This window comes from Tachysurus vachellii, chromosome 4 (assembly GCF_030014155.1).
Source record: "Tachysurus vachellii isolate PV-2020 chromosome 4, HZAU_Pvac_v1, whole genome shotgun sequence".
Classification (NCBI taxonomy): domain Eukaryota; kingdom Metazoa; phylum Chordata; class Actinopteri; order Siluriformes; family Bagridae; genus Tachysurus; species Tachysurus vachellii.
This window is the reverse complement of record NC_083463.1, coordinates 19,770,660-19,792,889: the sequence shown is the minus strand read 5'-3', so window position 1 is coordinate 19,792,889 and position 22,230 is coordinate 19,770,660. Positions and strand designations below refer to the sequence as shown.

The window sequence follows — 22,230 nt, the reverse complement described above, 5'->3', positions numbered from 1 at the left end:
CACATACTAATTTGTTTGCTTCATTGAGGAGACATGCAGATGAGCAGATTAACATCATCTGCATAAATGTAAATGTCCTTGTCTCTGTGCTGACAGGCATGCTGCTCAATTTTCCCTCCCTTCCCATCTGTTTGAAGTTTGTCATTATTCTCACGAATATTAGGAGTGTAATACTTGTCAGTTCTCAGCAAATTAAGCACAATAGCCCACTGCTTAAGCCTCTAATTAATGCCAGGCAAACAATAACATGCCATAATTACATCAAAATGAATAATTTAGTGTATCTCACATAATAAAGCGTTACTGAAACTAGATCAGAAAACATATTTGACAGAAGGCTAGGAATATATATATATATATATATATATATATATATATATATATATATATATATATATATATATATATATATATATATACGTATATATATATACGTATATATATATACGTATATATATATACGTATATATACGTATATATATATATATATATATATATATATATATATATATATATATATATATATATATATATATATATATATATATAAACTGGAATTTATACAGTTCTTGTGCCATGCAGTGGCAGAAAGATTTAAATCATCTTTTATTGAGATTTTTTTTAACAACACCACGTGGCTTGGAGGCTATAAGATTTATTCTATCTCCACTTACAACTTAAAAAAGCAAATGCTGGCCACCAAACATGTCATGGCTGATCCATAGGATTTGGAATAAAACAGAACATTTGCACCATTTTTGGTTACAATATTTCCTAAGATATCATACTTGAATGTCTACTATACAATTCTACTAATTATTTTTTATATTTTAATATATAGTATAATTATATACAATATATAAAACATAATGTTTTGTTGTTTCTTTTTTGTAATGCAACACAATATTGTTTTAATATACTGTGTTTCCCTTATACATTTCATTCTATTTTATTCTTCTGATTGCTTTGTTATTATGCTCTGCAACTTCAAGATTACACTTAATCTTTTATACTTTTATGCTTCTGTATACTGTGTAAATACATTTAAATGTAAATTGAAATCTCATTTAATTTGCCAACACATTTAACAGAGTATCCAATATTATGCGATTTATTCATCATTATTTGAGTTCTTTGAATTTCTCTGAGAATAACATTCTCTGTAAGAAGAGTAACTGGCCTGAGTCCAGAGTCCACAAGCCTATAAGAATAAATGAAGACAAGTTCTCACCCTTTAAAGAGAAGGTTAAATAAACAGCATGCTTTTGTTTCACTGCTGCGGTCCCCTAATAATCCCCAGAAGCACCCCTTTAACAGCAGCTCTTCGCCTTCTGAAAAGGTGAACCTAAGAGAGCCACAATAATGGGAGTTTAAAAAGTGTGTTTAAAGCACTTGAATGGACTAAAGGGTATTGTGTTAGTTGTGTGTGCGCATGTGTGTGAGGGTCCTGAGAGCTGTTTGATTCCCTACTGTGGGATTAGTGAAATGCAAACGCCATAATTGCCATGATCTAATGATCCACTCCTAATGGGCTGAGCCAAGCCACGGCACCCACCATTACCACTTCACTATTACACACACACACACACACACACACACACACACACACTGAAAATAGACTGAGCTATTTCATTTCAGTTTTGGAACCTATATGAGAACATTTGGGGCATTGTTCCTTGTGAAAACTTGTTTGGCCAGCTTCCATGAAGACATTAGTCAATGTACAACTAGTAAAAGAAAGGAATGTATAGGTGACACAAGACAGGCACTCATCATACTCAACTTCTTAATGTTTTATCTACTTATCAGTCATTCATAATTAAGCACATTATTCATAAAGTACAATGAAGAATTTAGTAACTACAGTGAGACTAATAGAGAAACTGATGCAGTTCCAAAAAGTATTAAATCTAAAAGTATGTATCTTTGACTCACCGAAGAGATTTATGAGTTTCAGAGGTTAAAGACATAATTTTGGTTGGCATATGCGTTCTTTATTAAATAATATACTGTGTACAACTGTGAAATAAAAGGGTCTAAAATGGTAAAAATGTTCTAAGTCGAAGTACAATGAAGTCATGTTGACATTGTAAACGCTGAAGCTAATTAAAATGAACCAAACCAGACATCACTGCTGCATTTCCTTGCAATCCCCACCAGTAATAATCTGGACACTGTAATTTCTCTCTCTCTCTCTCGCTCTCTCTCTCTGTCTTTCTCCAGGTTAACCAAGCTTGGCAGAAGGCGTGTGTGCTATGCCACACTAAGAAGGCTGACCCTCAAGGTACATACATGTCTTTGTGAGCAGCACATATTCATTCTGTGTCTTTCCTTCTCTCACCGGTTTTCTGATGTTTGTGTAAACAGCAGGATGTGACACTCTTCAAGGCACCGAATGTGAGTACTACTGACACCTGTCACAAGTATTTAATATGAATTGCTATTTGTTGGCATCTTGGCCACCCCCAGCTTCGTGCCATGCATGGATGGGTGAGAGAGGGCATAGAGGGGTTCCCTTAGATGCCCATTTTTGCCCCCACTAACATCTGCGATAGGGCGGCCTGAGGTAGGAATGTCTTCTTCTGAACACGTCCTCCACATCCTTCAAAAGCAAATGTGCACAATGTGCAATCACAGCCCATGGCTACAAAAAATATAAGAAAGAGAAAGAGATGAGTGAGAGAGACATATAGTGACTTTATGAGAGGAAGGAGAACAAAGTCTCAGACAATTATAAAAATTGCTATATTGTTAAATATGATATATGAAAATGCTAAGACATTTTCTAAATGTCATTTAATCTTTTGCGTGATTGTGTATATTACTAGTAAACTTAATCATGAACAGGTTGATGCCCAAATCAAAATGGCGCACTACTTTCACTACACATGCAATCACATGATCTAGTAAAAATAATAGACCTCTGTGGCTTGTACAACAGTAAAAGAAGTGAGTGAGAGAGAGAGAGAGAGAGAGAGAGAGAGAGAGAGAGAGAGAGAGAGAGACTTGTTTGGTTCAGGAATCATTTAACAACTTCCCCTGGAAATTGAAAAAGGAAATAGTTTGGGGATGGATTGCAGCAGGGGGGTGAGCAGAGTCCATATGAATACCAGATGAAACGGACGTGCAGAGAGAGCAAGAGAGAGAGAGACCTTTGGGGGTAAGTGGTATTGAAAAGAGAGTGAGACAGGGATGGAGGAAAGGGTGTTTATGAGGTAATTTACCAAACTCATGTTTTCAACATTTCCCCTTGACTTAATTTTTTTTTTCTTTGTTCTTGACTAATTACTTCCATCCCTGGGAGAGTCACAGTGGTAAAGTGTGAAATTCTCTCTCTCTCGCTCTCTCTCTCTCTCTCTCTCTCTCTCTCTCTCTCTCTCTTTCTTTCACCCTGTATCTGGCATATTGTTTTCTTAGCTGCTCCCCAAAACATCCATTTTATTAATATCATTGTTGGATTAATTCACATGCTTTACATATGCCACTGTATGGCTGTATGTGTGCGCATGAACAAATAAGCAAGTAGATCTTAAAGAAGGCTAAATGTAACTGTCCATTAAACAACTTCCAGGTTTCCTTCATTCCCACGGTTAGCAATCCTAACTAACATTGTTATTTCCTGCAGATTGGACTAGAAGATAAAGAGCAGAAAGTAGGCGCAAGCTGAAGGCTGCACTCAACATCCACATCAGATGAGAGCTGCTTTATCATCGAAAGGGGGCTGACTTAAATCATTTAATTACATGCCGCTACGTTTTGCTCATGTGGTTGAGTCCTGTTTCCGATGTGCGTGACTGGCCATTATTGACAATGACAGTGACAGTGTTTACTGTGCCCCATCAGAGGATAAGAAGGTGGAATCAATTTAGAATGTAAAAACAAAGATCTATAAAAGTTATGTAAAGCAGGAGAGAAGATTTAAATTGGACCCTTCTATTTGAGTAATAAACACAACGTAGAGCTGCATCAAAAGCGGACTAATACAGAAAATTTTACATTAATTCAGTATTCAAACAAACCAACATTTGAATTCTTTGATATATTCATTATAAAAATATATAAAATGTTTGAAATAATGAAACTGAAGCAGAATTGAAGCGTATCTGAAATACTAAATAATTAAACACTTTATGCTAAAAATAATTATCTACTAGGTAGATATAGTAGAATTTTAATAGTATAACTATTTCAGTTTTTTTCTGTTACTCTGTACCATTGCATACTATATAGTAAACAAATAGCAAGCTTGTGCTTATACTTAGTTGACCTGAAACAGTCTGGGTTACTGTATGATGTAAGATCAGCTGCACACTAATGAAGAGAGGGATAACTGTGACATCTCATGAAAACATTTTAGTTTGACCTGATCCCTGGCTTTTAAAAGAGACAAGAGAGATCTTTGCTTGGCTTTGAAGTCAGTCTCTACAGTCCTGAGTCTGGCTCCACGGTGGACCATGGGGTGCCTTAACACAAAGCTGGGAGCTCAGCAGTGTTCCTAATGCTAAACAAACTAATTACTAAATATCCTAAAAGGCCTGAATCTTGCACAAAAAAGCAGGACCCTGGGGAAGAAAAGACAAGAGGGATTTATAGACTTTTGAAGAGATCAGGAGTGGCTAATTCACCTGCGCAGTCTACGATCAGTGTTTCTTTGGGTTACGTTGGGATATTAACATGTTCATGCTGTACAGCCAACAAAAAAGACTTTAGTCGTTTTTATTTAATAGTTTTATCAGTAGTAGTAGTAGGATGAATACATGAAATATTATATAAAAATGAGTTATTGTTTGTAAAAAGCAGAAATGATGATAATGCATTATGTTTGCCCTTCCAAAATATTAACAACAATTAACAGTTGCCGAAAATGTTAGCAATAATCTGAATGTATGGTGCTATAAGTTTTATACACAGATTTCTCATGCAGCTTGGTTTGAAACGATGTTCTAATAATAAAAAAGGTTTCACAGGCCTGTTTTAGTTTGTGGAATCAAATATTCTGTGTAATTTATTTGTATAATAAAATGTAGCTTTAAGTGCATGCATTTTGCGACATATCTGCAGGACAACTCTGCATATTTGCTACTAGCTTGTAACTGAGCAGGTCAATTCCAACAACTCATTTACAATGCATGAATCTAGAATGGTCTTCTCTGGAATTGTGTACATGCACATACTGTTCACATTCATTGCAAAGAACAGCACACAAAGGTTTAGTGGCTGAACACACTCTATGACTCACATATACACAGTATCTCTGCTTTGCATGAAAATTAGAGAAAAGAAAGGAGGAGTCACAACAGGGAGCAAAGCCACAAACAGGTGGAGGTGTGGGAGTGTGTGAGATGAGTTTACCCATAGATCAAAGGCCCCAGGCTTAGAAAACCTGTCAGAAAAATGTCCCACACTCCGTTACTGTCAATTACTGGAAGGTCACCTAGAACACACACACATACATTCCAAATGTATTCAGCATACACATGCGCACTATTGAAAAACATAAAAAGCAGGAAACTAAAGGCAATAATACTTTCAGGAAACTTTATATTGTAATTGTGTTAATACAATAATTTAATACATTTTATATTTATTTTGCATGATCATCAAGTGAACGCCTATCGATTAACTAAAATACATAGAATTATTTTGCGAAATGAATGAAGATATCACACATATGATTAAAGTGTATTACATATTAAATGATCATAACATATGAAGAAATCAGTTGCTTTGGACAAGCGATAAAGGGCACATAAAGAGAGAGAAAGAAAGATAGCGAGAGTGGTAAGGAGGGACTCATCTGAAGCTTGTATCAGGCACCCTATTCCAGGATTAAAGCCTCAGGCAAAAGGCCTGTCACTTTCAATTTTAGGCAATGCGACAGAACAGGCTTGAGTCCTGAAGGGTGATCCAAATCCATGCTGAAGAGAACAGACATACATTCACAACACTAGTCTTACATCATGTTTTTGCTTCGCTATTGATTATTGCCTTTGGCTTTAATGTTAATTTTGTTGGTAAACTAAAAGGTGTCACATCCGAGTTGGCAACACTGTGGAATTCCTTAGTGTTATAATTTATTAAGTTTAATTATATGCCTGAGATGAGGGAATGAGAATGACTGTGAATTGAAAGTCTGGGATATATATAGATACGATATTTATAGATTAGCATCATTATTATTATTAGTATATATATATATATATATATATATATACTGTATATGTGCTTGTGTTTATTTCTTTCACTATTAAGAGCAAGTGTGTTGTTGTTATTAACTCAGTGACAACACGTGGCATAATGGAAATTAGAATGTTGCCTAAGCAAGGGGAACTTGAGCAAATTACTCAAGCCTTTAAAAAAAAAAAGAAATTACGGCCTTCTTAATCAATTAATTCAAATGGTGCACTCAAGCAATACAGGAAATATTTATCTGGAGAAATGTTTTTTTTGTTTTTTGTTTTTGTCAAAAAAAAAACTGAAAAAAAAAAAAAACTGAGTAGACCTACAGTAACATAACACAAACACAAACACATTTTTATTATCAAATATATTGTAAAATGTCGAAGGTAAAAAGTCAGGGATTTTTTATTACGTACCAAATTCACCCCAGGCCTGCCATGGTAAATGGATAACTGATGGGCTGAAAAAGCGAGAACATGGATAAGTAACATTAAACATATTACATTAAAGCTAGATATTTTATGGATACTACAATTTGGTCAGACAAATTTTGACAAATTTAAGACTTTATAAACTTAACATGTAAGTGTCCTAGCCTTTCCTAGATTTTTAACTTGATATTTACATTGTTCTGCGATTAGGCAGTATCTTGGAAATTTCAGGAACAGAAACAGTGTGTTATTCCAAGTTCCAAATATTCAAGCGATGACAGAAATCTTTGGAGAAGTCAGAATTGCAAAGACTGTTCCAGAATATGTTAGTTTAGCCTATTCATTGAATCTGTTGCATAAATACATCTATTCTCAAATTGTATGTGCCTAATAAATAACAAAAATGAGAAATAGCACTAAAAAAAATAACCTAGTGCTTTTTGTCTTTTTGTATGGACAATGAGAAATGTAGATATATGCGTACTTGCATTTATGTTGTTGTTGTTATTATTATTATTATTATTATTATTAATAATAATAATAATAATAATAATAATAATAACAATAACAATAATAATAATAATAATAATGTTGTTGCCACAGGTGTGTCTGTACAATATGAATATGAATATTTTAATATCAAGTCCCCAACATCTGCTGAAACATCTGCATAAATATAAGCAGGAGTTTTTTATTGGTAGCTTACTAAAAGGGTTTGAAACCCCGTCGTGAGAACTGAACGCTTCAGCCTAACGGACAGGCGTGTAAAACAGTAAAAGAGTCGTCACTCCCAAGCGAGCATGATGAGGCATGACCTCCTTATCTTATTAATTCAGTTATTATTCACGCATGCGCAGATTTACTCTGCTCGGTTATGAACGTAGTTGCACAACATACTCTGTACTGTATTACTTTGTAGCTTTAGGTTATTGAAAATGGTTAATAACAACATGAGATACCTTACTGAGTTTAATCCTTCCAGAGTACACAATAATAACTCATATCAAGTTACCTCTCCTCTGTCTTTGACTGTAGGCGAATGAAGGTTACCTGCATTTGTTTTTATTAAGGTATGAGTCTAAAAACCTACACACAATAATACGTCAAAAGGCAATAAAATATATGAAGCACTAAAGCGAGCCAGATCTTGCTGGTACTGCTGAGTTCATGACCACAGAATTGAGACAGAAAGAGGCGTAGAGCGCCCTCTAGTGTTGAAGAATGAACAACAATTAAAATCAGAATTAAAAATAAGATTATTTGTGTGTGTGTGTGTGTGTGTGTGTGTGTGTGTGTGTGTGTGTGTGTGTGTGTGTGTGTGTGTGTGTGTGTGTGTGTGTGTGTGTAAGCACAAACTCAATTCTCGTCTATAAGGATGTTGTGTATACTATGTTATCCAACACCCTGCCCCCACCACGCAATTCTACTTCCCCTTACTTTAAGTAATAATAAACGTTACCCAAAACTCAAACCTATCAGTATGATCTATTCTCCTCATAAACTGTTGAAAACACTATACACAAAGTTACAGTGACATTGATTTGTTTCCAAAGATTTGCAATAATAATCAATATATTCCAGTTGGCACAGAACAAACGCATGTTTAAAAAAAAAAGGTGCACTTTATGGTAATTAAAGTCTTCTGGATTTTGCATCTGTGTGTGTTTGCATGATTGAAAGGGTCATTAGGACTTGGAATCCCATACCTAAAGGAGAGCGAGACCTGGGTTGGGAGAGTGGATTCTACTGCAGAGCTTAATCACTGGCTCCATGGTCTGGTCTATTGTCATTCATAGACGACTGGGCAGGACCTGGAGAACACAGACAACATGCCACACTAAGTGTTGGGTGTGGTGGGTCACTTAGTTCACCATCTCCCTATAATTACCCACAACACCCTCCTCCTTTCTGCAAACCTGTATGAGGCATGCCGGTCTTGACACAAAAGCAAATAATACAACAAACACCTTGCCACATAATGATGACTCTTCCCTTTCTCCTTTCTCCTTCACGGTGGGACACAGTCATTTTATTTCTTTACAAGTGTGTATATGCATGTGTGTACATGTATTAACTTGGATATGTTTTCAAAAAGCCTTCTGAAAAAACACATTTACAATATAAGTGAAAGTTTCTTACATACTAAAGATACCGATTGTCTCAGTGAGCTCCAGGTGACCTGAGATGTCCACTAATGTCTGACTTGAATTACCTGAATAATCTCGTTTCATGTCCAAAAGATGTTCTAAAAAACTCAGATAATGTGAGAAATATGTTTTCTGTATGTTTTTATGCTCACTCTGGTTCACTAATTTGTGGCCTATATCCCTTTATTAATCAATGCATATTTATGTTGACTATCCATGTGTCATTGTTTGATTAGTGGACAAAATTTAAAGAACATCCTGTGTGGTTTTCCTGAAACTTTATATCAAGCATGAAACCACTTTCTACACCCCTAAGGCTAGAGAGCTTACTAGGTGAGCCCACACTCTATAATTAACTAACTGAAGGTATGAATGTTGCTATAAAAGCGAATATATTGACTGAAACAAAGATACTTCTAGATTTAGTTTGCCTCCAGGTTCACATCACTGATTGAGAGTTTATATCTTTGGCACATGATTTAAATTAAATCCTTCCTATTTGGCTCTTTCTATCCACACAAAGACTCCTTATAGTCTGTGGCTTACTTTATTAAGGTAGGCATCTGGATTGTGCATTTCAGTTTGTACTGTCTATAAGATATTTTTTCAATCCATGTGCCCAATCTTTAACTATCCACCTTAAAAAAAAAAATAACCACAACACACTTAGGATGGGACATTTGCTTTAGATTTAGGCCTGGCCTTGCTTGAAACTCTCATCTGGATGGGATTGCTTTGAAATGCTCAGTTCGTAATTCTGCATGTACTGAAAAACAGCACAGTTTAACAATAGGCCTCTGTATGAAGTTTGGATGCACAGTTTTTTCCCCTTTATTTTTTCCGGTCTCTGCTGTGGCCACTGCGTCCAGAAGTGGTGGCACTTGAGGGGAAAGAAGACATTGTATCTTTGCCCCATTTTGATTTAATCATCTTTGTTTCCAGTGGATCAGAGAGTGAAGTGCCTTTTCTTCTCATGGTTTTCTTTCATGGACCCCCCTCCACCCTCTTTTAATCAGATCTGCCAACCCAAAGGAACAGACTCAGATATGATCCTTTTTAGTGCTTGTTTACCATAAACAACAGGATAGGCATCTGAAGAGAACATGCCCCAGGGGCACAAGCGTTGGTGAACCTAGAATGCAGGCACTTGGATTACCACTAAATTACTGAATACCTGGGACAATGCATTATGCAAAGGGGAGCAGAGACAGAACAGAAGGTCAGAGACGTTTGTTGTTGGTGTGGCAGAAGCTAGCAGTGCTATAGAAAATAAAAAATGGAAAGCCACTGGCAAGGCATACACACTGTAATGTATTATCAACAACAAACTGGAGGCTGTTGTAGCACATCATGGACATTTAGGCCTTAGCGTGACAACACTAACTTTGTACACTTAAGCTCTGACTGACAGTTGGATTTTGTTGTTGCATTTTGTTCAAAGAGTCAGCTCTGTTAAAGGTTGGAGACCTTTGAGAGGGAGATCAGGTCAGATTGCCTTGTCTCTCAGAGGATGACAGGGCTGCCTAAAGGCATAAGCTGAGGAGGGTGAAACCTCTGCTCACCTCCTTTAAATAAAGTCTGCACACTTTTCCCTGGCTACATCACCAGCATTAGACAGATTATTTTCATCTGAAATACATTTGTGGCATACAGTATATACAGCTTGGTGTCAATCAAACAAAAACAACAAATGCTTATTAACTGGTGGTAGAAAAGTTTAAAACATCTTAAGCAAAAATACTACCATAGTAATAGTAATAATTCACAGTAAAAGTGGTCATCAAAATATGTAAGAGTAAACAAGTTGTTGGGTGAAAAACTGCTGAGAATCCCTTTTCGTAGGTCTACAGTTGTATCCGAAAATGTTCTATATGCGAGGAATGTTTTCTGAACATTATGTTAATTATTAGTGAGCTATACTGACATGAACACCTCCTCAATTCTTAACCATACATAATCAAATGTATTGTTATCACAATTTATTGTTAAACCATACATGTTTCTAGCTACAGTTTTCTTTCTAAGTGCCAATAAGTGTGAGATAATTACTTCTGAGTATCATACATTTACACAAGTTAAGGCATCATAAGTTTAATTCAGTTTGATAATTCAGTAAATAAGTTTGATTTTTTTTTAATGAAAAACATTTAAATGTCTGGCTAGACAGTCATACAGTGGATTTAAAAAGTCTACACAACCATGTTAAAATGGCAGAATTTTTTAAATGGAAAAAGAAAAAGAAAAACAAAAAAAAAATTCCCTCTCAATGTGAAATTACCAAACTAATTATCATATAGCTGTCATAAATAAAATTATTTGGTTCTTTACATTTTTCGTCATATGTTCTTGGTCTGATTGCTGAAGCCATGGTCTACAAAGAACTAACAAAGCATGATATCTCACTTGTTGTTATCTCACTATGCCCACAGTGCAGCATGGTGATAGCAGCATCATGCTTTAGGGTTGCCTTTCTTCAGCCAGAAGTGTGACTTTTACCAAAGTGGAGAGAATCGGGAAAATCGACAAATATCAGTTGATTTTACTGCAAAACTTTCAGGTGACTTCAGATGCTAGGAATTTCACCTTTTAGCACAACGGTGACCCAAAGCATACATCCAAATCAACACAGGAATAGCTTAACCAAAAGATCAACATTTTGTTTGACGTATCCAGAGCACAGACCCGAATCCAAGTAAAAATCTGTATGCCAACTATGCACAGGAGATGCCCTCTCAATTGAATGACTCAAGAATATTATTTCAATAAAGAGTGGAAAAATATTAACACATTAAAAAAGATGTGCCACGCTGATAGACTCTTACTCAGAAAGACAGAGTGGTGTAATATAAAAATAGTAGTTTAACAGTGTGCACAATTATGCAACTAGGTTATTGTACATTTTTTTATTTTTAGTTTTATTTCTTCTAAAAAGATTTTGACAAGAATGTGATGACTTTTTTCATATCCATTGTTTCTAACATGGGTTTTGCATATTTTGCATAATTTGCAGATGATACTGGGACAAGAATACTCATCTGTCTCCACTGTCTCAGACATTACTGCTGCTGAATAGGCAACTGACAGCAGAACTATAGATTTTCATCAAGAAACTGCTTTATTTAAATCAGGGTTTAAATAAATTTATTTAAAATTTAAAAAATCTAAATTTATTATAAATTTAAAATTTGTGCATAATGTTTTTTAAATGTCTACTGGTGTTATCTGCATTATTATTCTTTATTCTGTAATAGAATAAAACTAACATAAATTAAGTGAATGACTATAAATATAGTCTATATTAAAAAGTAACATTACAGTTAACAATAGTATAATGAGAGTACATGTGGTTTTATTACTTTCCATCCCTGCACTGAATTATATCTAAAATTGATTACTTGAGTATAACTGACTATAAGTTACATCTAAGACAGGTATTAGATGGTATTAGGCACACAATGATTGCTCAACCTAATCTATTTGATTGACGTAATATTATCTTCTTAAACAATTTTTGATGTATATTAAACCAGAGGGAATCCAGAGGTGTACAATAATGAAAATAGATACATCTTTCTTTTGCTTTAATGACTGATTTAGCTCTCTTGAACAATATCAGGTTGCATTCCTTGAAACCTCTATAACTGACTAAATAATAGCTGTGGCTTATAGTTGTGGGATTTAATTGAAAATGCCAATAATAGGGACAAAAATCCACAGATTTAAAGGCTGGCTTAATTTTGTTAACAGTGATGATAAAATGGGACATGTATTCACATCACAGCATAATTACGGTTTGGCAGGTGTGTTTCAGGACGACGAGCAGAGGCCGAAAACCCGACAAATGATCTTTTGGCCTCAGGCTCTTCCAGCCATGACGCATTTGCAGCAATTACGACTCTGCTATCCTCTACAGGAGGGGTCAGGTTCTCTGCACATCAACTAAATATGACAAGAGGGATCCAACAAAAGCGGTCTGACGTGTCAAAACTAGACTGGGAAGAGAGAGGGTGTCAGCACAGCAAACTTTTACAAGGACTCTGGGAAAAAAACCTCATGTAATTTTTCATGATTGCCATTGGGATAATTCAAAAGCAGCTTAGATGTGAAGAAGTGCAAAGATTCGATATGCTTTATTTCATTTCTAGAATCATTCAGTAATATTCAGTGTACTGTTTAAATGGATTTAAAGGTCATTTTCAGTTCAGCCTGATTTGCTTTTATCGGCAGTTCTGACTTTATATTGCAGGTCTGCACAGTTTTACAGCACTCAAGACAAACTTTCTCATTTATGAGTCTAGAACGGCAGCCAATCTATCAACTTAGGTCTGCAGTAGGCTTGACAAAAACTCAGCCCCTAACCACATCCACCCACCCCAAACCCAAACCCAAACCCAATCCATTCCCCAGTTGCCTGAGGCTGCCACACAAGAGCATTCCCCTAGTGTCAGTAAAGGACAAACAGCACAGGTGGGAGTTGTAATTAAAATTGAATGTTGACTCTCTTCAGTGTAAATCAACTTAACTGACACTAGATATCTGTGTAAAGAATCTAAAGAGTGGTATTTTAGTGAGGCTTAGTGCATGAAGTTTGGAGTTATAAATGTCATAGGCTTCTTTTGGAGGTGTGGGACATTGAATTGAATTAATTTACATCTCTACAAAAAAACTGTGATAATCCTCAGGGTTTTACATTGTGTTTTCACCAATGCTTTAAGCTAAATATCACACATGCTCATATATTTTTCACACATGTACATCCAGTTCACCATGTTGTACCCTGAAATGGCACATAATCACATCATGTGAGCAATATTTGATCATAAATATTTGAAAATAATGATTAGAGGTGAGCATAGCACAAATGAAGAATTAAAAAACATGTACTAGGTGTGAAAATAAACAAAATGTGTGAATTTACTTGCAACAATTATAATAAAAAAATCCACTGAACATAAAAATTCCAGTCCAAGTACATCGGAAATAACGTGTGAAACATAAACCGTCTTGTAATTTTTCACGTGTGATGTTTTTGTGACTTTTATGTAAGTGTGGACTTGCTCCAAAAGTGGATTTACACATTTAAATATACTCAAAGTATATTCAAAATGCACCTATCTTAGATAGTTTTTGAATAATTTTCTAACAGAACTCCCATACAGTAAGCAGATTTTAAGATCAATCAAATGTTACCAGTAAAATATATTTTGTTAAGAAAATTAGAAATGAAATACCTTAGTGTTGCCGTTGATTAGCAAGCTTCTGTGTGCTTCAAAGTATTCTCTCCGCTAAACAGTGTTGACACTGACGAATTTACAATTGAAGGGCCTGAGGCAAATGACAGAATGCCACTTCACAGGAAATTGTTGGCATGCCTCTTATTTGTCTGAATGCCAAATTTTCTCTCTTTTATCAAGAGGGAGGAGTACAGCACACATTATTTCTTTGATTCTTTTTCCCCTCTTTTCTTACTGTGTTTTCTCATTGATGTTCGGTGACAAGTTTTTACATGCAAATACATGTGAGATTATTTAAAGAGCCAGAATTGAGGTTGTTGTGTAAGCAGTAGTTGTTTTGGTTTTAGAACATTCTAGAAAACTAGTCAAAAATGGAATCGTAAATTGTAAATGCATGGACTAAGACTTTTGAAATCTAATGAATGTGGTATTGTCAAGGTGTAACTATTTTAATTACATCCGGTACTATCCATTTGTCCTTCAAGAAAGGATGTAATTATTACAAACCTTCTAGAAATTATTGTATTTAAAAATAAAACAAAGCATGCAGTTATAGGATCATGATGAGCATGATGTCAAGCAAACTTACTGTTTACACTCGATTTTATTTTTACATTTTAACTTTTTAATAGTTATATTTCAGGTTTGTGAACCAAGTTCCTGTTATCATGGTGGTTATAGAAGCTACTGTATAAACAGTCATTCCCTAACCAACATATCTTTCTCTCTATTAAGGTTAGTTCAGCTTGTCATGTTAATGAGAAACCACAAAGCCTTCTGACCATGGCTCATTCAGTGAGCATTTTTACTCTGTAAAATGAATGTATTGTCATCCTGGAAGAGATCAAGATAAAAATGTTTCAACATAGGAAAAAGATGGACTTTCAGAATAACTTTACTGATTTGCAGTGTCTTTAAGGGGCTTTGTCCCCTATAAGGACGTTCCAATATTAACATGCAGTGAATGTGGCAACTTTTTTTTTGCATACTTGAAAATAGTTACAGTAGGGGGGTACGGTGGCTTAGTGGTTAGCACGTTCGCCTCACACCTCCAGGGTTGGGGGTTCGATTCCCGCCTCCGCCTTGTGTGTGTGGAGTTTGCATGTTCTCCCCGTGCCTCGGGAGTTTCCTCCGCGTACTCCGGTTTCCTCCCCCGGTCCAAAGACATGCATGGTAGGTTGATTGGCATTTCTGGAAAATTGTCCTTAGTGTGTGATTGCATGAGTGAATGAGAGTGTGTGTGTGTGCCTTGCGATGGGTTGGCACTCCGTCCAGGGTGTATCCTGCCTTGATGCTCAATGACGCCTGAGATAGGCACAGGCTCCCCGTGACCCGAGGTAGTTCGGATAAGCGGTAGAAAATAAGTGAGTGAGTGAGTGAGTGAAAATATTTATATAATTTTTTGGTCCATAAATTGCCTCCCCAGGTTTTATCTCAGAGTTCCTCAGGCTTTTTGTCATAAAGTGTTACATACAGTATGAGGTAATCTCAACAGAGGAGGTGTGGATTTAAAATAACGTTGGAAGCTTGTCAAGTGCACATTTCAGTAGAGGGCTTTAAATATAACAAATTGCTCCTTTAATTGTCCATAACATGCAGTTAGCATGACCATTCATAGTAGCCATGAGAGCAGGGCACTTTGTTACAGTTACTTACTGTATGTGTTGAAATTTTATACACTAACTTTTTTTTTGTATGTTCCAGAAAATTAAAAATCATTCTCTTATATATGGGTTATTGTTGTGAAAACCTCTTAATGTCAGTGTTTTAATGTTAATTTTTTTATTAGATGAAGCTTATTGTATATAATACTGCTACGGAAGGGAAAATCCTGCTGGACACAGTTTTATCTCAGTTTTCTTAATGTTATGTATCATTTTTAGCACCATTTAAGATATTGATATATTTCATTATGGATGAGTTGATTTTGATGCAATTATAGAAGTAAAATCAGAATCAAAATTTTCTCAAACTTTTAGTCCATAACATTAGGATAGCATATGAAATTACAATAGATTAAAAAAAAAAAAAGAAAAAAGAAGCCTTTTCATTTTTTTCTTTCTTTCTGATTTTACAACCCCTGAGAAGACCATTTATTTTGTGCTACAGAATTGCAGACTTGCCAAAATGGGTTAGTGCTTTGACCATACATAACAAAGTAGATTAATATTAATATAAGACACCTTCTTCAATTGAATTCTAGGCATAAAGCTTAAACAGGAAACTAGTGCTAGTCCATTGCTAGCCATTGTCCATTGCTATTGAGGACCTCATTAATATAAGGCAGTGTTAACTGTAAAGATGTGAGCATTGTGTCATGCTTCATGTGAATAAAGTTAGCTGTGCGATTGTGAATGTGTAAAATGCAATACAACTGCCAAATATATGACCCAAACTTTTGCATGATCAATTAAGAGTAATGGTTGAACGGTTACCTTCTTAATGAATCAAGATAGCAATGTTTTCTTTCATAAGACAGATGTGTCTGAAAGTCAATTTATTTTCTGATCGACAGCGTGCATTTAAGGTTGAACTCACATAATGACTTGATCCTTATCTATGACTTGACACGACTTGCGTGTGAGCTACTTGCACAATTCTGAGCTGTTCATTTACCGAGTACTATTCGGTAAACTTTTATTTAAAACTTGCATATATAAAGGGTCATCTAATTGTTTGAAGGCCCCCCCCTTAGGCTGAGCCCCAGATCTCACCCTAAGCTGTGTGCCGCAGCCCCCAAGGGCCTCTGGTTCCTCTTCTTTGTGTAAAAAGTGTCTTACGTACTACTAATAAATCAGCTCATCTAATCATGCCTTTCCAATGTGATTCATGACTTTTCTGACAGGTCAAATTGCCGGTGTAGATCCCTGGCACGGAATGAGTCGAAATTGAGCCGGCTTTGTCCTCAGGCAACAGTGTGTGTGTGTGTACGAATGTGTGTGTGTGTTTTGGGAATGGGGGTGAAAGATGGGGGTGTTGGGTAAAGCTGGGTTCTATTGCTGGGCTGGAGGTGCATAGAACAGCTAAGGTTTCTGCAGCTTCCTTTTCCTTTATCTTGTGAGAGAAACAAACAAAAGAGCACCATAAAGACTCTCAATCTCTCTCTCTCTCTCTCTCTCTCTCTCTCTCTCTCTTGTTTGTTCATGGACTAGTGTGTGAAGCCACGGATGAATTCATAATCCTTTGACTGTATGCTGTTGTTAAATGCAAATAGCTTCTGTATGCAAACATGTATTAATGAACATTTATCACACATGCAAACTTCACATGCTAGTTTTATAACATTTCAAAGTATATGACTATGGTAAAATGAAGGGATATTACTATGTAATTTAAAGGCTTTGAAGGTCGTTTTTACAGTGTGAATACAGAATGAAAGTACTCATTTTATGGTAAGCACATCCTCTGCCATGATCAAATAGCACAGTAATTCATCACATCCTGATATAATATGAGGATCATAGTAATAAATAATAAATAATAGTTTAAAAATAGTTTAGGATCAAGAAACTCATTCACAAATAGATTCATTCTTTCAGTGGATATTATTGTTTAACAAACATTATAATATATTGTTTTATAACCCAAGAAATATTGTTACTGTCTAATGAAGATTTTATTCTTTCAATATTTCTTTATTTTTCTCCAATTTTTTTTTCTAGTTATTTTTTTATTTATGAGCTGGACAACCACATGTAAAGATGATAATGTTTAGCAAATGTACAATTGAAAACTCATTATAACTGTTATTGTCAGATCAATCCCTTTTATTTAGTCACAGTTATTTGTCACAGTTATAATAATATTTGTCATATATACAATACAGTACATTGAGATTCTTTTCTTTGCATATCCCAGATAGCTCAAGGGCCCAACAGTGGTAGGCTGTTAGGTCAAATAAATATGTGCCAGTAGTAAGAAAAACACAAAATATAACAGTTACAAGACAGATATGTTGCACAAGGACAAATAGATTTATAAACATTTGCTAATTGTCAATTATTTCTCAAGGATTTGTGTGTAGATATTAATGCTTCAGTAAAGGGGCATGCACATAAGAAACAACAGCTTCAAGAATTTTGATATTTATGAAAATCCTGTAATTCTAAATAAATAAATAAATAAATAAATAAATAAATAAATAAATAAATAAATAAAGCAAAACTTCATAACTTACATGTGCTTCTGATTAGATGTTAATTTACTCATTAGAAGAATAAATCTCTAAAACTAAAAATATGATTGACTTTAAATAATATTTTGCATGGATTGAGGCATTTTTATGGAGTATAGAGTTTTTTATTTTATTTTTTTCTAACACTTACAGTGTATAGGTGTAAACCTATACATAAAGAAATGCCACAGCTAACAAACGATTACTTTTGCATATGCTTTTGCAGGAAATATGCTTAAAGACATATTTAGCATGGGCTAAACTTAGGCATAAGGCTTATTTATTTATTTATTTATCTACTTACTTCGCCTTTTCAGCTTTAACCTCTTACTCATACTTTCTTGTGTGTAGTCCCTGATTTTTTAATGATAGATGACAATATGCATCACTATAACATTACATTTTGGTCTCATCTCGTGACAGTTTGATAGTTTGAATGGCTTTTGGAGAAACTAAAGTGCTGCATTCTCTAGGTTGTTGTCAGGATGAGCTGCTTAATGCTAAGCAATAATGCTAACCATTAGATAGGGGATTAGACATGTGTGGTTCATGATTGAGTTCCCTTTTTGAGTCAGATCTTGCAGAAATCATCTCTCTCAGCTTGTGTTATTTAATGAAATGTTTCCATTGAATCATATTTGCAAATAATGTTGAGTTGATTTTTAGCATTAACTGTGAAACATGTTTGTGTTCCTGTATGTATGAAGCAGCATGAAAGGGGAGGTCCTAAATGCTGGTGTTTGTTGACGATATTATACAGCACCCCTTGAGCACTAAGGGCTAAGGGCCTTGCTCAAGGGCCCAACAGTGGCAGAACCTGGATCCTCCAATCATCAACCCAGAGCCCTAACCTACTCAAGCCACCACCGCTATAAAAAAAAGGCACAGCACAACTGCAGAGACTCCTGCGACCTTGCTCTCACTATTTTATTTCTCTAAAGTCCTAGAATGAAGATGCTTAGGCTTGAACTTCCAAATGATGTATTAATACTCAGTAATGTGTCTTAGAATTTCTCACGCATTTCCTACCAAATATCTTTCTCGTCGTTAGGCAAAGTATTTCATTAGTAATCTGTAATCTGTGTGAAACAGATGGTGTGACTTTAAAGGATACTATTTACAAAGTGCCATGAAAATGTTTGCCTGTGAAAAAAACTTTACGTATTTTAAATATTTGCATCTTCCCCCCAAAAAAAGAAAACAAGAAAACATGCAAATGAATATGTTAATAGAAGTATGGGCTTCTCTCAGATGCACAACTGCTTCTGTCACATGCACAGTAACATGGTGCTAAACTAGAAAATTAGGCCACCCACTGAAAATTCCCATTACATTCATCTGCAGTTTCAATTACTACTTTGTATTTAAGGCTTCTTCTGATCTGTGGCTAGGTTGTTATGATTAGTTGCCTTGATGGATTGTTTATATGCATTATACCATGTGAAAACTGCTGTGTGCAAGCTGTACATTTCAAAGATATTAGGCGGGACAGTTATGATAAAGTGGCCACATAAGCCCTCTTTGCTTGAGTTCACAAATTATGCAGAGTGTATAAATCAGTCTTAGTGTTGATGGGTAAAAATAAGAGCACTTGTGGGGAAAGCAGAAAGAATGAAAGGACTTGATGTTGCTTGACTAGTCTATATGCAAAGAAAACACAGGATCAGCAGAGAAGCTTTTTTAAAAGAAAAGTAGCAAGTTAGATCCTGACTAATGGACCTGGCAGACGGCAATCTATTGTAATCTATATGGCATCTCATAATCATTAGCAAATTTGTCTGAGGAATTCTGTACAGGTAACAAAAATGATTTGTTGTGTGAGCTGAACCAAAAGCAATGAGTTCCATGAAGCAATGTTATCTGAGGAGAGGCCCCAGCCTCTGCTCCACCACTAGAGAAACAACAGTCTTTGTTAAATGGCATATTTCCCATTCACCTTGTTCTAATTACTGTTCATTCTCAGGCATGTCAGTTTAATATACAGAAAACGTGGTTTCACTAAAGTCCCATTCTCCACTACTCCTCTGGCTGGCTTGTGCGGAAAACTGCCTCTGAGTACAACAGAGCCTTCAGGGCCTTCTGTGGTCCGCTTTCCCACAGTGCAACCCAGACTTGCAGTGACAAATCACAGGACCAAACTCTCCCCAGAACAAACACATAGAGACCACAGCCCACATTTTGATGGATAAAAGTCAGAGCAAACAGGACTGCAGGAGGATGGCAGGTCTGCTGGATGTCTATGCCACCATGGTTGTTTTGGCCACATGTGAGTTTGACATGTAACTGTCTCACTGAATTAATCAATTTTAAGTAAAATTGCTAAAGACAAAAATCTAACATTAAAGCATGATTATGCTTATTGTATTGACACCTTTTTGCCGACATTTGGAACAACTGACACAGCTGCTGCTATTTCTTTTGCAGTTAAACTCACATGTATGAATCACAATAAGATGTTTTATCAATACATATTAAAATTCCTCTGCACACTTATTTATACATTTATTTGAATTCTAAGGTAATATTAATAGCAAAATTGAATATTAAATTGATTGTCATATGTTTCAGTGTATTTGTTGTGAATGCAGTGTGTTTCTGATTAGTGTGAGAGTATAAAAAGAAAGATTTGCTTGATCTCATGCGATCAGAACAGATCTAATGGCCTCCAGGCATTGCATCGGTAAGCCACTACAAACAAAACAGCTTTGTTTTTTCATTTTAATCTAACTCGGTTATGGATTGTGAGCACATAATCAATAACATAAGTGACATCAGAACAACTAGCACATTAAAGGTTGCTGTGGGTTCTTTTGCTCTTCCTTATCCTTCCCCTTTTACAGACAATGAGAGAGAGAGAGAGAGAGAGAGAGAGAGAGAGAGAGAGAGAGAGAGAGAGAAAGAGAGAACAGAACCACATCCCCACTGATTCTTCTTTTCCCAACACTGCGTCTTCTACCAGCTAACCATTGCAACCTAACACACAACTCTGCATCAAAGCCCACAAGGCCCTTTTAGTGTCTACCTCCCAAGAGTTGCTTAAACTCACAGATGAGTGCATTCTTCCATGGCATTTGGAGAGAAAACACATTGAGGTCTGTCAGGATATTGTGACTGAAAGTCTTTAAAAGAGCACAGAAGACCCAATGATGGCAAATATATCAAAGAAACTAAGTTGAAGAGCTCTTTTTATTTTGACCATAGATAATGGGATGAGTTCCTACAGCCTTGTTGGCTGTAGATTAAGGAAAATAAATATTACAAATGTAAAGCAGAGTAGGGTTTAGCTGTTACTTACATGTATAGACAGACATGAACACATAAATTATCTGTATTTTCATCTGAATTTCTTTTCAGTTCTGTGGTGATTTTATAGTGTCAATTTTGTGACTAGTATTAAAATAGAACAAACATATTGCTCTTAAATAAGATGTCCTACCAGGGCTCTGAGAAAATCTGAGAAAATTAAACTTGCTAATCACTGGCCTTCCTCCGTCTATAGATAACACCATAATTTTAGTAATAATTGATTAATTGAAAGATTTCCCAAGTCACTCCATTTGATTCCCCTCCCAAGTCACCTGTTCACATTTAATACCTGAGAGTTATTTTTCACAAACCTTTTCAGATATTTTAGATCTGAAAATTTCAGATTTTTAGTAAATTTAGTAAAAATTTATTTACAGTAAGAATGTTGGTAAACCTCATGGAAAAACTAGATGTGAATTCCATGTTAACTTCCTGTTATCACACTGAAGCAAACAGCCAGGTACGGAGAGCAAACCAGATCTACTGCTTCCTATCCATGTTCTGCAGCTCCAGTCAGGACCAAATATGAACCAAACTCCCTTCACCACTCTGCCAAAGAGCTCACCACCTTCCAGTGTGTGCTAGGCTACCAACGCCCACTCTTTCCATTAAATGCCAGCATCAATAGATTCCTACAGTATACAATCCCCTATGCCCGTTTTTCCTTTTTTTTAAAAAAAAAAAAAAAAACCTTATTTGCCTCTGATTAACCCTGGACCTTTTGCTTCAGATGTGTCATCCATACGTCCAAGGAAGTT

At 35.6% G+C, this 22,230-nt stretch overlaps 1 long non-coding RNA gene across 1 annotated transcript; it reads right to left on the bottom strand.

Annotated features, from left to right (window-relative positions):
• Positions 1-1,599: 1,599 nt before the first annotated feature.
• On the bottom strand, positions 1,600-14,056 carry LOC132843973 (uncharacterized). The gene is made up of 5 exons (XR_009648321.1): positions 13,990-14,056; positions 8,318-8,422; positions 6,597-6,640; positions 5,353-5,918; positions 1,600-2,644 (listed from the first exon to the last, which is right to left on the bottom strand). It is a non-coding gene; the product is annotated as an uncharacterized LOC132843973 (long non-coding RNA).
• Positions 14,057-22,230: the final 8,174 nt, after the last annotated feature.